A 13,540-nucleotide genomic window follows, 5' to 3' on the forward strand; every position below is an offset into this window, starting at 1 on the left:
GTTATTGTACTACCAAACTAATTAGAACTACTTATGAAGCTATCTAGAAGTAAGAAATCTCTAATTCAGTGAGTTAATCATGCATATTTGGACAATATTTTTGTTTTTTAGTCTGTTAGGAGGACAGTCACCATCATCATATACCACAAGTATTTCCATTGTTTTGTTTAGCTCTAGTAAGAAGAAATAAGGCTCTGGATAAGCCAAACAATTTCAGACAGATTCATAAAAGAGACTGTTATTTAACTGAGAATTCTTCTTCCTTTTTCTATTTATGTATGGTGTGAAGAACAATGAGCTTTTCTTTCTTTGACTAACAATTTAACAATTGAGAATAGATTAAGCCAAGGAAAACATTGTTTTCATACTTTCTGAACTGGTAACTATTATTTAATACAAAACAAAATAAAACAAACAAACAGCAAATACTTGGAATTTTATTTTATATGGTTTCTGATAAGTCTAGGTACATCTGCTGCTACTGGATGACTTTCCTCAAAACCTCAATGAAAAATATATTTTTGAAAGTTTCTGTATTAGTTTTAAAATATTTTGGTACTATGAAGGGATGATTGCTTACTGTTCTCTTAGAATAAGTTCTTATTCAATGAGTAAGCATGATTTTAGTGAAGAAGACAGAACATTATCAAGAAAATGATATAGATACAGTGTCTGATCTGCTGCAATGTCTAAAATGTTTCTTCAAAAAGTTATGTGACTTTCTTATTTCAAGTGCTATCTTTTTAAATATTTTATATTTTTTCAATTATAGTTGGCATATAATACTATATTAGTTTCAGGTGTACAACATAGCGATTAGACATTTATATAACTTATGAAATGATCATCCTAATAAATCTAGTACACATCTGACACCATGCATAGTTATTATAATATTATTGGCTATATTCCTTATGCTGTACTTTACATCTCCATGACTATTTTGTAATTACCAATTTGTACTTCTTAAGCCCTTTCCCTAGTTCACTCACCCCCAAAACCCCTTCCCATCAGGCAACCCTCAAAATGTTCTCTGTGTCTATGAGTTGTTTTTATTACATTTGTTAGTTTATTTTGCTCTTTAGATCATATGTGAAATCATATGGCATTTGTCTTTCTCTATCTGACTTACTACACTCAGCACAATACCCTCTAGGTCCATCCATGTTCTCGCAGATGGTAAGATTCCATTTATTTATTTATTCATTTATTTATTTTTATGGGTGGGTAATATTCCTTTGTATATGTGTACAACCTCTTCTTTATCCATTCATTTATTGATGACACCCACGTTGCCTCTGCATCTTAGCGATTATAAATAATGCTGCAATGAACATATGGATGCATATGTCCCTTCAAAGTAGTAATTTGGATTTCTTCAGATAAATATCTAGAAGTAAGATTACTGGGTCCTTTATCTCTTGTTATAGCTTTTGTTTTAAAGTCTATTTATCTGGTGTAAGTATTGCAACCCAGATTTATTTTTCATTTCCATTTTCATGGAATATATTTTTTTCATTTCTTTACTTTCATCTGTGTGTGTCTTCTGATTGGAAGTGAGTTTGTTGTAGGCACCATATGTAAGGATCTTGTTTTCTTATCCTTTCAGCCATCCAATCTTTTGACTGCAGCATTTAATTCTTTTTTCATTTGAAGTAACTGTTGATAGATATATGTTTATTACCACTTTATTATTCATAGTTTCGACTAACATTTTTTCTTCTTCTTAAAGGAGTACCTCCAACATTTTCTGTAATGCTGGCTTGGTGGTGATGAACTCCTTTAGCTTTTTTTTCCCCTCTCTGAGAAGCTGTATCTGTCCTTTGATTCTAAATGATAACTTTGCTGGGTAGAGTAAATCTTGGTTGTAGGTCCTGGCTTTTCATCACTTTCAGTATTTCGTGCCAATCCCTCCTGGCCTGTCAAGTGTCTGTTCAGAAATTAGCTGGCAGTTTTATGAAAGCAAACTTGTAGGTTACTAAGTGCTTTTTTCTTGCTGCTTTTAAGATTCTCTCTTTGTCTTTAAGCTTCGGCATTTTAATTATAATGTGTTTTGGTGTGGGCCTCTTTGGGTTCATTTTGGTTGGGACTCTCTGAGCTTTCTGGGCTTGTATGTCTGTTTCTTTCATCAGGTTAGAGAATTTTTCCATCATTATTTCTTCAAATACGTCTTCAATTCCTTTCTATCTCTCTTCTCCTTCTGATACTCCTATGATGCGAATGTTGTTATGCTTGATGTCTTCCCAGAGGCCCCTTAAAATATCTTTTTTTTTTTTTGATTTTTTTGTTGCCGTTCTGATTGGGTGTTTTCTGTTGCCTCATCTTCTAAATCGCTGATTTAATCCTCAGTTTCATCTAATCTGTTGATTCCCTCTAATACATTCTTCATTTTGGTAACTGTATTCTTCATTTCTGACTGGTTCTTTTTATATTTTCTGTCTCTATTTTTATGTTAAAGGTCTTAATGAGTGCATCTACTCTTCCCCTAAGTTTATTGAGCATCCTTATAACCAGTGCTTTGAACTCTGCACATGATAGATTGCTTGTGTCCATTTTGTTGAATTATTTTTTGGGAGCTTCGTTCTGTTTTTCACGTCGGACATGTTTTTTTTTTTTCCCTCCCCATCCTATGTTTATTTCTGTGTATTAGGTAGGCCTCCTAAATCTCCTGGTCTTAGTAGAGTGGCTTTATGTAATCGGTGTGTTGAAGGGCCCAGTGGCACAGATCTGGAAGGGGTTCTTGTGCAGGCCAAGTTCAGCTTCAGCCTGTGCACCTCCAGGGCCACCTGGTAAGAGTCACCAAGCAATCCACAAATGGCTGCCACCTGTTCTGGGCTTATAAGTGCTTTGAGGCCAAGTCAGAAACTGAGGCCAGCTGCCACTGGTGCAGCACTTAGGGCTGCTCAGTACTTGGGGCTGCCCTCAGAGATAGAGGGCATGCTGAGGACGGGTGTTACTTCTTTGGGATTTGTGAGCCTTTGACAGATTTTAGGAAAGTCCTCAGCATGAGCCAAGACAGCACATTTGTATGGAATAGACCTCTGGGAGTGGCTTGGGTGGGCCCACAAGTTGGGAGGGGCGGGATCTCAGGGAATCCCCTGAGTGGAGTGATCTGTGTTATCTAGGTTGATGGTGACTCAGATATGAAGGTGGATGTGTCTGCAGGCCAAGAGGGAGGAGGACTCAACAAAGGAACAATGGAAGAAAGCTGCCCCTCTAGCCCTTGCCCTGAAACTTGACAACTCAACACCTCCTTGTATCCCCCTGGCACCCCTTGAGCAGCTGCCCAAGCTTTAGAGCTCAGTGCGAGTGAGTCTATCAGCAAGTAAGGCTGGATATGGGCCCTTTAACAGGAATGTCTGTGACTTCCACACCCCTCCATCTCGTTCAGCTGCAACCTCCGCTGGTTTTCACAGCCAGAGTTTGAGAGTATGTCTCTTCCTGGTGCTAGACCCCTGAGCTGGGGAGCCCAGTGTGGGGTCAGAAACCCTCACTCCTCAGGGGGAGGATGGGGCTCTGCAGCCAAGATAACTCTCCTGATTCTCTATCGCCACATGTGGTTGTGGGATCAGGTCATTTTGCATCTCTGTCCCTCTTACCAGTTTGAAGTGACTTGTTATTTTTGTCCCTAGTTATAGGGATTCTGTTCAACCAGACCTCAGACAACTCTGCATGCTGGTTGCTCTGTAGTTCTGTTATAATTTTGGTGTGGTTGCAAGAGGAGGTGTGCACAGCCTCTACCTTCTGTGCCATCTTGGAAGATCAGCAAGGCTCTGTTGTCTTTAGCTGGTGGCTTCCAAGGTTGTCTTGGGGTTCATCTGCATTCCATCTAGCTACAAGGGGCAAATGTGGTATGTTCTATGCATATGCCAAGTATATTTGTAACTGCCCAGTGATAATCGGGCTTCATTTCTCAGAACTCATTCTGTTGCTGATGGTAAGATGATGCTTGGGCACTCCTATATTATGGAAAATTTAAGCTTATGCCTCTTACTTCTTATATCGAACCTTCCAACTCAGTTTTTATGAAAATAAGAAACAAATTCATATTAATATGTTAAATGTAACGTATGATATAACACTGGGAAGTTGGATTTTGAGATCTGGAGAAAGCTATTTCTTATTTGGCATTCAGACTAAAACAAATGAAAATGCTGGCAGCTACTCTATCTTCTGAATATTTAATCTGATTCAAAATTTGACCCATTTGTATATAATTTCCAGGTATATAACACAGCTTTTTCCTTAAACAGTAGTATAAACAATGTTGTAAATCAAAAGGATAAAGCCTGCGAAGAATAAAATCCATAAATAGCTATTTATATATTACCTTTTGCAAGACTAAACAAATATGAATTTTATCTATAAGACTTCCTTAGTTTCAGTTACCAAAGAAATCCAGATATCTCTGTGACAGAGACAATTTTAGGGTGAGGAATTTCAAGTGAAGAATAAAAGATATGTAGTTAAATGAACATAGATTCCAGTTTCTACCCTGTTCGTCAGCCTGGAACTTAGCCAGGACATTATCTTTCTTCTTTTTCTGAAAAGCTTCTAGGAGATTTTAAGTGACCCATAAAGTTCAACTCCTTTTGTTCTACATTTTATTGAAAGCCAGTACCATGGCCCCCAATGGGTTGAAGTCTCCTAGGCTGTGTATGCTGAGATGAGCACTATCATCTTGATCTTGGCTGGGTGATGAGCTAATTTGCATTGGAGGTAGAGATAGTTGGAAACTGGCTCTCTAGGGCTTTGAATGTAAGAAGGTAGAGAACCTATTGCTACATTTTATTTCTGAGCTGTGATTTAGTCAATATGTCCAGAGACTATTTTAAATGAACTAGAGGCTTCAAAAAAGGCATTGCCTTTAAGATATATAACCTGTGATTAAAAATAACCCCAGCTCAAAGCAGGGAGTGACCTTTGCAAAAAAAGCAGTAATGGGATATTTTGGTTATTTTTACCATACTAAAATAGGTCTATTTAATACTGCAAATGAAATAGATTAAAAAAATGAATGGCAATTAAGGAGAACTCAATCAGTACTGGATGTGGTTTGTAGTGAAGGGACACTACATCTTTTAAATAAATATATGCAGAATACCCGGACTATTTACGTGAATTATACAAGTGTGGCATATAATGGTCATGCGCGTGACATATTTAGTCATTTAAAGCTCAGTTTACACCATATGCTGATGAAAAAAGTGTGTATTGTCAATAGATACTCCCAGTGTGTATTCTCTTTGGGAACTGGCCTAAAGACATTAATGTCATTTCCCCCAAATGATTCTATTTTTATTGAGAGTATCATTAACATTAGAAACTCTTGGTCCTTTGTATTTCAGCAAGACAGACTTTAGGCTTTAGATCCCTTTCAAAGACCTTAGAGTTTTACTTTTCCCTTCAGAACTCTAGAGCAGTTTGGAGCTTTAACATATTGCTGCAAGTACGACCTGAAAGCATTTAAGGACCAAGTGTCATTTTATTAGAACTTCTTACTTATTGCAATAAGGTAACAATCAGTCCAATAGCTGATTGTTATTTGAATTATAATTCTTCTCTTATAAGTGATAATTGAAAAAACAGTTATAGTGTATATACTTTATACAGTATTTATTTATTTATTTTCTAAAAATGCTTACCTGTACATACTTGCATCTCTCTAAATGGAGTTAAGCGTTTTGATGAAGGCTTGACTGAGTTGAGGCAATAGCTCTCATCAACTGCTTGATACGAATTATGTCTCCTATTATTTCATAAGGTGAAAATAATGGAGAAGGCTATGAAGGGCCCTGGTGGCAGGTAAGAGCACTTGAGACAGTTGTTTTAGAGAAATTACTTCAAAGACACAAACCCATTCTTAGTAATTGCCTAATGGTAGGATAGGGTAGGGGGCTTGTTTCTCTCTCTGCAGTGAGGTGTCAGAGACAAATTGCCAGGCAGTAAACTCACTTGTGTACTGAGCTGAGAATGATAAGCTATGTTCGTTCATGCTACGGTGTCCTTTTCAACTGCCTGCCCACTTTTCTTGGGTGGGAGCTTCTGACTGCCACTGGAATGCCAAGTGACACAACAAATGATCTGCCAGTGTTTTTCTGTTAGTTCTCCGTAGTGAGGATTTTGCTGATGGATTAGGCTCCAGAAAGTATTAGAAAAGCAGCTTTTTATTTCTTCTCAAATCTCTTGTACTTCTCTTTAGCAGAGCAATTACCGTGCTTTATTGTCATTATTTGTGTCTGTCTTTCTCAGTAGACCATGAACTCATTGATGGTAGGAACTTTGTCTTATTTATCTTTGTATACCCAGGGTCTAGCACAGTTTCTTGGACATAGTAAAAATTCAATAAATGCTTGTGGACTAAATAAAGAAATGAGTGAGAAAATGTTAATTCAATCTCTGAGTCCAAACAGAGACCAAGACTCCCACACTTATAAGACAATTTGTTGTTTTATGATACTTGACTTCCTAGAGGCTAAGAGAGTGCTTCTAGGTTTGTGCATCCACATTTTGTTCTATGGGGCATAGAGGTTATCAATGTCCTATATCTTTGGAAAAGAGATATTTTTGAGCTGTCTTTTCATCCAATGGTAATACAAGAATGCGAGCATAGCACCCTGAAACTTTCATTCATTAGAACCATTGTAATGGTAATTAATCATTTTTTTTTCTTTATTTGTGTGGTTTCTTGACAAAGGTCTACATCCATCATTAGGCTATGAATCCAATGATGGATGGTAAATACTTTCGATTTTGCTCACCATCTCACCCCCAGGAAATAGTATAGTGCCTGGCAGAAAGTAGGTAATCCATAAATATATGAATGGCTGAAAACACTAAGATGTCTTCCTCCATTCAGGATTTTATTTTTATCTTTTATAGAATAGAAAATATATAGGTTTATCAGTCTTCTCAGCAATACCCTGTAAACTTTCTTCAGGTTCTAATCTAACATGTGAGCATTCAGGTTCTTTTCGGAAAGCTTTAATAAAATTTATTCTAATTATTTGACCAGATTATCGATTTTTAATAAAGAATAACTATCTCTTAAGTTAACACATTGACTTTTAAAGTGCCGAAGTTTGGAAAACTCTGCAGTTTTGATCTCAATGAAAACTTTCCGTTAATTTTTAAAGGAGTGAGTGTTTAGCTGCTGCACAGACTTCTCTCAAGGGGAAAGGCCTTTAAGAGTGACACTCAGTAATTTGGCCATTAAGGTTCATGTTCATCTTCTTTCTGTCTATTGAAACTTCTAGGGTAGGCAGTACAAATAGCTTATCAAGTAGTTTTAAAGGTCATGTGCAAGGGAAAAAATCCTGCACTGCTCATGGAAATGTTCTTAGTAATCAGTGCCTGCTTATGGGAGGAGGGGACTGAGGGACTCTCTCAGCTCATCTATCTTGTCTTTTCTTCCAGGTCACTTTGTGACAGTTTTTGAGTTGGTAGCAGCCTAGCGTGGAAGGTAGCTAGCTATGCATAACTCTATTTCTACATTAGTGAAGGCAGTAAGTGAGAAAACTTTCACTTTTTCTTTTCCTCTTCAGCCTCTTCACTCTACCTCTGGGGTGAGTCTGACAGAGACAGGAGCAAAGAACAGTCTTCTTTGTTTGACAGCATTGGTCAAAACCACCTTTCTTTTAAAAATTTATTTAAATTAGTTTCCAGTACACAGTACATTGATTAGATATCTATATAGTTCATAAAACGATCCCCCCAGTTGCTCCCACTCTCCACTGGCCCTCCACCTGACCATCATATTAATGCTAACTGCATTCTCTCTGCCCTGCTCGCCATCCCTGTGAGCAACTATCAACCACTAATTTGTACTTCTTTAACACTTCACACCATTCTCCCAGCCCCCCAACCCCCCTCCCCTCTGTCTGTCACCAAATTGTCCACTATATTTGTCAGTTTGTTTTTGATTAGTTTGTTCTTTTTGTTCCTTACATTCTACATATATGTGAAATCACATGGTATTTATCTTTCTCTGTCTGACTTATTTTACTCAGCATAAGAACCTCTAGGTCCATCCATGTCGTTGCAAATGGTAGGATTTTATTTTTTTAATGGCTGAGTAATATTCCATTGTATATATGAACCATGAATTCTTTATCCAATCTTCTGTCAATGGGCATTTAGGTTGCTTCCATATCTTGGCTATTGTAAATTGTGCTGCCATGAACATAGGGGTGCATAGATCTTTATGAATTATTGTTTTGGTTTTCTTTGAATAAATACCCAGAAGTGCAATTGCTGGGTCAAAGCCATTTTTCACAGAAGGAGTCAGAATAAGGATGGTGGGATGCTCATCCTTTTCTCCTGCTGTTACTTTTTATTTCAGCCTGTGACAAAGCTATGTCTGTGTTCTTTCTCTGGCCTGCTAAAACCCTCTATGGAATGCACAAAGCGAGCCCAGCCCAGTCATGTCAGACCACATCATGAATCCCTCATAGGTGGATCTGTAACTTCTCAAAGGAAGCAAAAACTTAATTCACCACTCCAGATCTCCACTGAGACCACTAACTTAACTTCCTTTGAGACCTCATTGAGATATTGGTCTTTTTCATTCTTTTTCTTTATCCAATCAGTAAAAAGTTGCAGCTGCTTGGAAGATGAAGGAAAACTTAGAGTTTATAAAAATGGTAGCTTTGAGGCAGGCATTTAGGAATGACTCTTAATAGTTCCTTCAGAAGAGCGAACTGTACCTCTGGGCTTATTGCTGTCACCTATTGAGAGAGAAAGCACAGAATGAGTCTGCAATAATGATAAAATGAAGAATGCATTCTTCCATAGCTCATGGTATACCTGCTTTGCATATGGATTTATTAGTAAGATAAGAGTCTCCTTAACATTCTGTTTCATTATCTGCTTCTGAGAATATACCAGTAGGTTTGGGGGATTATATTTTAAAGAGAAAGTGATATTTTCAAAATCTTATTGATTACTACATATATTCCTTCTCACCTGGCCTTGCCCCTTTCTTCTTCCCTGAATAACTGATGGGAACTCTTTTCAAGTATGGGAGAGTTTTTGTTGTCATTCTTATATTCAAAATATTTTTGTTTTCTAGAACTCTGTAGTCTTCCATTCTGACTTTTGAATGAGAATTTGCTGGTAGGCATTAGTAAGAGAGAAAAGAAAAATGCTAGAGATGGCCGAACAGACTAATTTCCAAAGATTCAGATCAGAGAAGGAGATAGTTTTTAATTGAATTATAATTAAAATAAAATATTATATCAGTTTCAAGTATACAGCATAAATGATTCAACATTTCTATATATTGCAAAATGATTGCCACAATAAGTCTAGTTACCATCTGTCACTATACAAAATTAATGTGCTATTATTATTAACTGTATTCTCCATATTGTACATTACCTCCCCATGACTTATTTATTTTGTATCTGGAAGTTTGTTCCTCTCAATCCCCTTTACCCATTTCGCCCTGCTACAACCATTCCCTTTGGCAAACACCTATCTAGTTCATGTATCTGTGAGTCTGGTTTTATTTTGTTTGCTTGTTTGTTTTGTTTTTTATATTTTCACATACAAGTGATATCATCCAGTATTTGTCTTTCTCTGCCTGATTTATTTCTTTTAGCATAATACCCTCATGCCATGTATGACCCTGAGAAGAGACACAGTCTATCATGAAAATAAAGCCCCGGTGTGTGAAAATAGGGAAAAAAGAGATACATTTTGTTGAAAAACAGGTCGAAGAAATAAAAATAATTATTAGAAGATAAATCCTGAATCTGAGAAGCAAAGGATACAGAGGGCAGCCTTGACACGGTTTCCAGCAGAATCTTGTCTTGAGATGCCAAGGGGAAGATTATTTCTATAAAAAAGAAACACTTGGGTTTATTTTCTCTCCTTTTGGCCAAGGAAGGGAAAATGTGGACTGCTTCATTTAAACAGAGCTTTCTTCCTTCTGAGCTTAGGGTCCTTGTACCTGAAGCCAAAGCCTCTCAGTTAGCCAGAGTCCAGGGGCTGCCTTCAAAGTACCTTGGAGAAAGTAGAAGCAATGCAGTTTGAAAATGTTCAAAGGCTTGAAAAAAACTCTGTGGGAAATTATTTTTTTGTGTGAGAGTTTCCCTCTGAAATATATAAATAATAATAATAAATTATATAATTTTAAATCTAACCTTGTGTGCCATTGATTCTCTTTTCCCTATCTTGTTTCCACTAAATGAAGCATCGTTTGTAGATACAAGTATTTCTCTCTTCTCTTTTACCTCTAAGATCAATGACATACTTTTGAGTTCCTGTACTTAGATTTCTTTTTCTCTAGTTCTCTCCTTGATCTCTTAGAGTTCACTTTTGACTTTTCTTCTTCATGAAACTTCTTCCCTACAAAAAAATCCCTTTTTTGTCCATGTCAAGAGTCTGCTTTTCTTCACTCATCCTATTTGATAGTTTGCTGCCCCAGACATCAGCTGTCCCTCCCTGGGGTTCTCTGAGTTCATGTTTTCTCGGTATTCCTCTCAAAGGAGGGCCTGTCCATCAGTGTCTTTTTTCAGGAGCTCCCTTACAATGCTTCAGGTTATTCCCTCCCTAGTCTTGACTTTGTTTGAAACCTTTTAAGGCTCTCTCCGTTACTATTTTCGACATCTTTCCCTCTCCACTGACTTCCCCCTTAACCTGCACACAAACTCAGCTCTGCAAACCCTTTAAAATTGTATTAATAAAACAATTTGGCCTAAAAGAGCTCTTAATTTATTTTTATCATTTTTACTAGCAACCTTCCTGTTATTTTCTTTCTTTTTTTATCATCAGATTTTCCTAAAGAGTAAAATACTCTTGTTATTGGGATTTCCTTTATCTGCAGTCTGTCTTCTGTTCCCATCACACTGAAGAAACTATTTTAGTTAGGACTCCCAGTGACATTGAAGTCATCAAATATAGTGGCTTGTTTCAGTCTTTCTCTTTTTTCTCACCCCTTCTGCAACTTTGTCATGGTTAAACCAGCTTTCCTTGAGGGTGGAGGGGGGCGGTATTTCAAGATATATAAAATAAAAAGTAAAAGTTTCCAACCCTGCTCTGGATCCCTCATTTCTTCCCCCAAGTAGAAGTAACTGCAAAAGTTTATTGTATATCCTTGCAGAAATTTTCTGTGCATCATCAAACACCTTTTAATACAAATAGGGCCATATTGTATATAATTTGTCAAGTAGATTGCTTTATCCAAGTAAGAATTAGTCTTATAGATCATTCTATATTGATATATACAGATTTACCTCATTAAAAAATGGCTGAGCAGTCTTCCCTTGTAAGAATGAATCACAGTTTACTTAACCAGTTTCCTAGTGATGGACATTTTGGTTGTATTCAAATTATTGCTATCATAGTGTTGCAGTGAACATGCTTATAGAAGCAAATATATTTGTATTTGCTTGTGTAATATATTCATAGGATACATTTTTAGATTTAAAAATGCTACCAAATTCCCTCTCTCTTAAAATATGGATAGTTTTACTAATAACATAACAAATACTCATGTAATCTCCAGATTAAGAAATAGAATATTCACTTCTCTTGTATTTCTCTTCCTTATATCCTCCTCTATCGCAATCACCCAATAATAACTAATTTGGATTTTGTGTTAAGCATCTTTTTGTTTTTCTTTAAAAACATCGTTTTACCATATCCATGCTAAATTTACACACTCTAAGTTTTATCTGTCTTTCTTTAATCTTCATATAAATGGAATCTAACTCCTATGATTTGCTTTTATGTTATATTTATCTAATTTATCCATGATGATATGCTCAACTCCTCCATCTTACAAGTCTTTCTCCATTGGCTTTCTATCATGTTGGATCTCTTCTTATTTTGTTTATTTTTTCTCTTTTGTTTTCATCCCTGATTTCTCCCCATCTCTTCGGTGTAGGCATTCTCTGAGTTCGTCCTCTGTGCTCTGTTCCAAATCTAAATTTCCAGTAAGTGACCTTGTCCCTTTTTTTATATCTTCTATTCTTTATTCATGTGGATGATTCCTAGACCTATATTTCTGTTTCTAAACTCTTTTCTGAGCTCTAGTCTATCATTTTCAACATTTTTACTTGTACATTTTGCTATAGCACCTTAAATTATATTGGATTCAAATAACATTTGGTGTCACATATATATTTAATTTTTACTCCAGACCTTGTGCTAAATGTAAAAGATTCAGGGGAGAATAATATATGGTCTTGAATTTTAATAAGAAAAACAGGTATACAAACTTGCATAAAAGTTTTCATGAATTTATTGTATTTTTCTAGATTAACTTTGCCTCTTAAATTTCCTACTTCTTTAATAACACCATCATTTTCCTCCTCATCCAGGCTCATCTAGTTATCCTGGCCTTTTTTCTTCCTGAGCCTTCTTTCTCCTTTTATTCTTTGTATCTTTTTCCTCTTGCTCCACATGAGAATTGAGTCAGCACATTTTATCAATTCTTCACTCTTATGTATAACCTTTCCTGTTTTTTTTCTCCCCCCCTTAACACCACTCTTCAGAGATTTTTTTCTCCCTTTACACTGAGGCTTTTGCAAAACTTTCTTTTACTTTCAACCTCAAATTTATTCTGTGACCTGTACACTAAGCTTTCCCATATTCAACTCTAAATATTGTTGTTACTCATACACTCAAAAACCTTCAATAGCTACTGCCTGTTGGATAAGATCCAAATTCCAAAATCTCACATTTAAGGCCTTCTATAGGCTAATTCCAAGCTCTCTCTTCAACTTTCTTTCCTCTGACTGATTTCCTGTGTGAGGATTTGCAAACTCAAATGACCACAGGCATCAGTCAGGTAATATAAATTTAATCTGGCTGAGTGAGGACTGTGGCAAATTGGAAAGACAATTTTCCACCTAAAGTGTATAGCTCATGGCAGCTTAAGCTGATTATTGCCACGTGGGAATTGAAAGCCCAGTGTTGCCAGACTTTTCACTTTTTAAAGAAAAGTCAGAAATTTAGATTTTTATGTGAAATCCTTGTTTTTGGATGTTGGCAACCACTTAAAAATTGTTTTGTAAAAAGAACACATGTCTGAGAGCTGCCACTTAAAAAATCCCTACAAAACTTTAGCCAGGCTGATATACCATTTGATTTTCACCTCCATTCTGCTTGACTAGGATCTTCAGCTATTCTCTTAGCTTATTCAAATCTGTTATAACTCACATCTTTTGGGAAGCTTTCTCTGGCCAGAACACCTGACTTTCTATGGCACTTATTGTCTATTTTAATCATTTGGCCTTTAAAAGTGCCTTATATTGCTGATTGTCTTTTTCCCCATTCTTTTATTTCTTAGAATATTTTTATGATTATAAAGACAATACAAATTTTTGTATAACATTTGAAATGTATAATAAAGAATTCAACTTAAGTAATAATGACCCATTGTCCTACCACCAAACAATAAACACTGTTAACTTCATTATATTTCCTCATTTCTTTCTAGGCAATGTGAGAGGTATACTTTTATCTCTTTCTATCTCTATCTTTATGTCTATCTCTCTCCGTCTATCTCCAAATTACCATTCCTAAGAATTGT

The sequence above is a fragment of the Pteropus alecto genome, unplaced genomic scaffold (genome assembly GCF_000325575.1).
Source record: "Pteropus alecto unplaced genomic scaffold, ASM32557v1 scaffold179, whole genome shotgun sequence".
Taxonomy (NCBI): domain Eukaryota; kingdom Metazoa; phylum Chordata; class Mammalia; order Chiroptera; family Pteropodidae; genus Pteropus; species Pteropus alecto.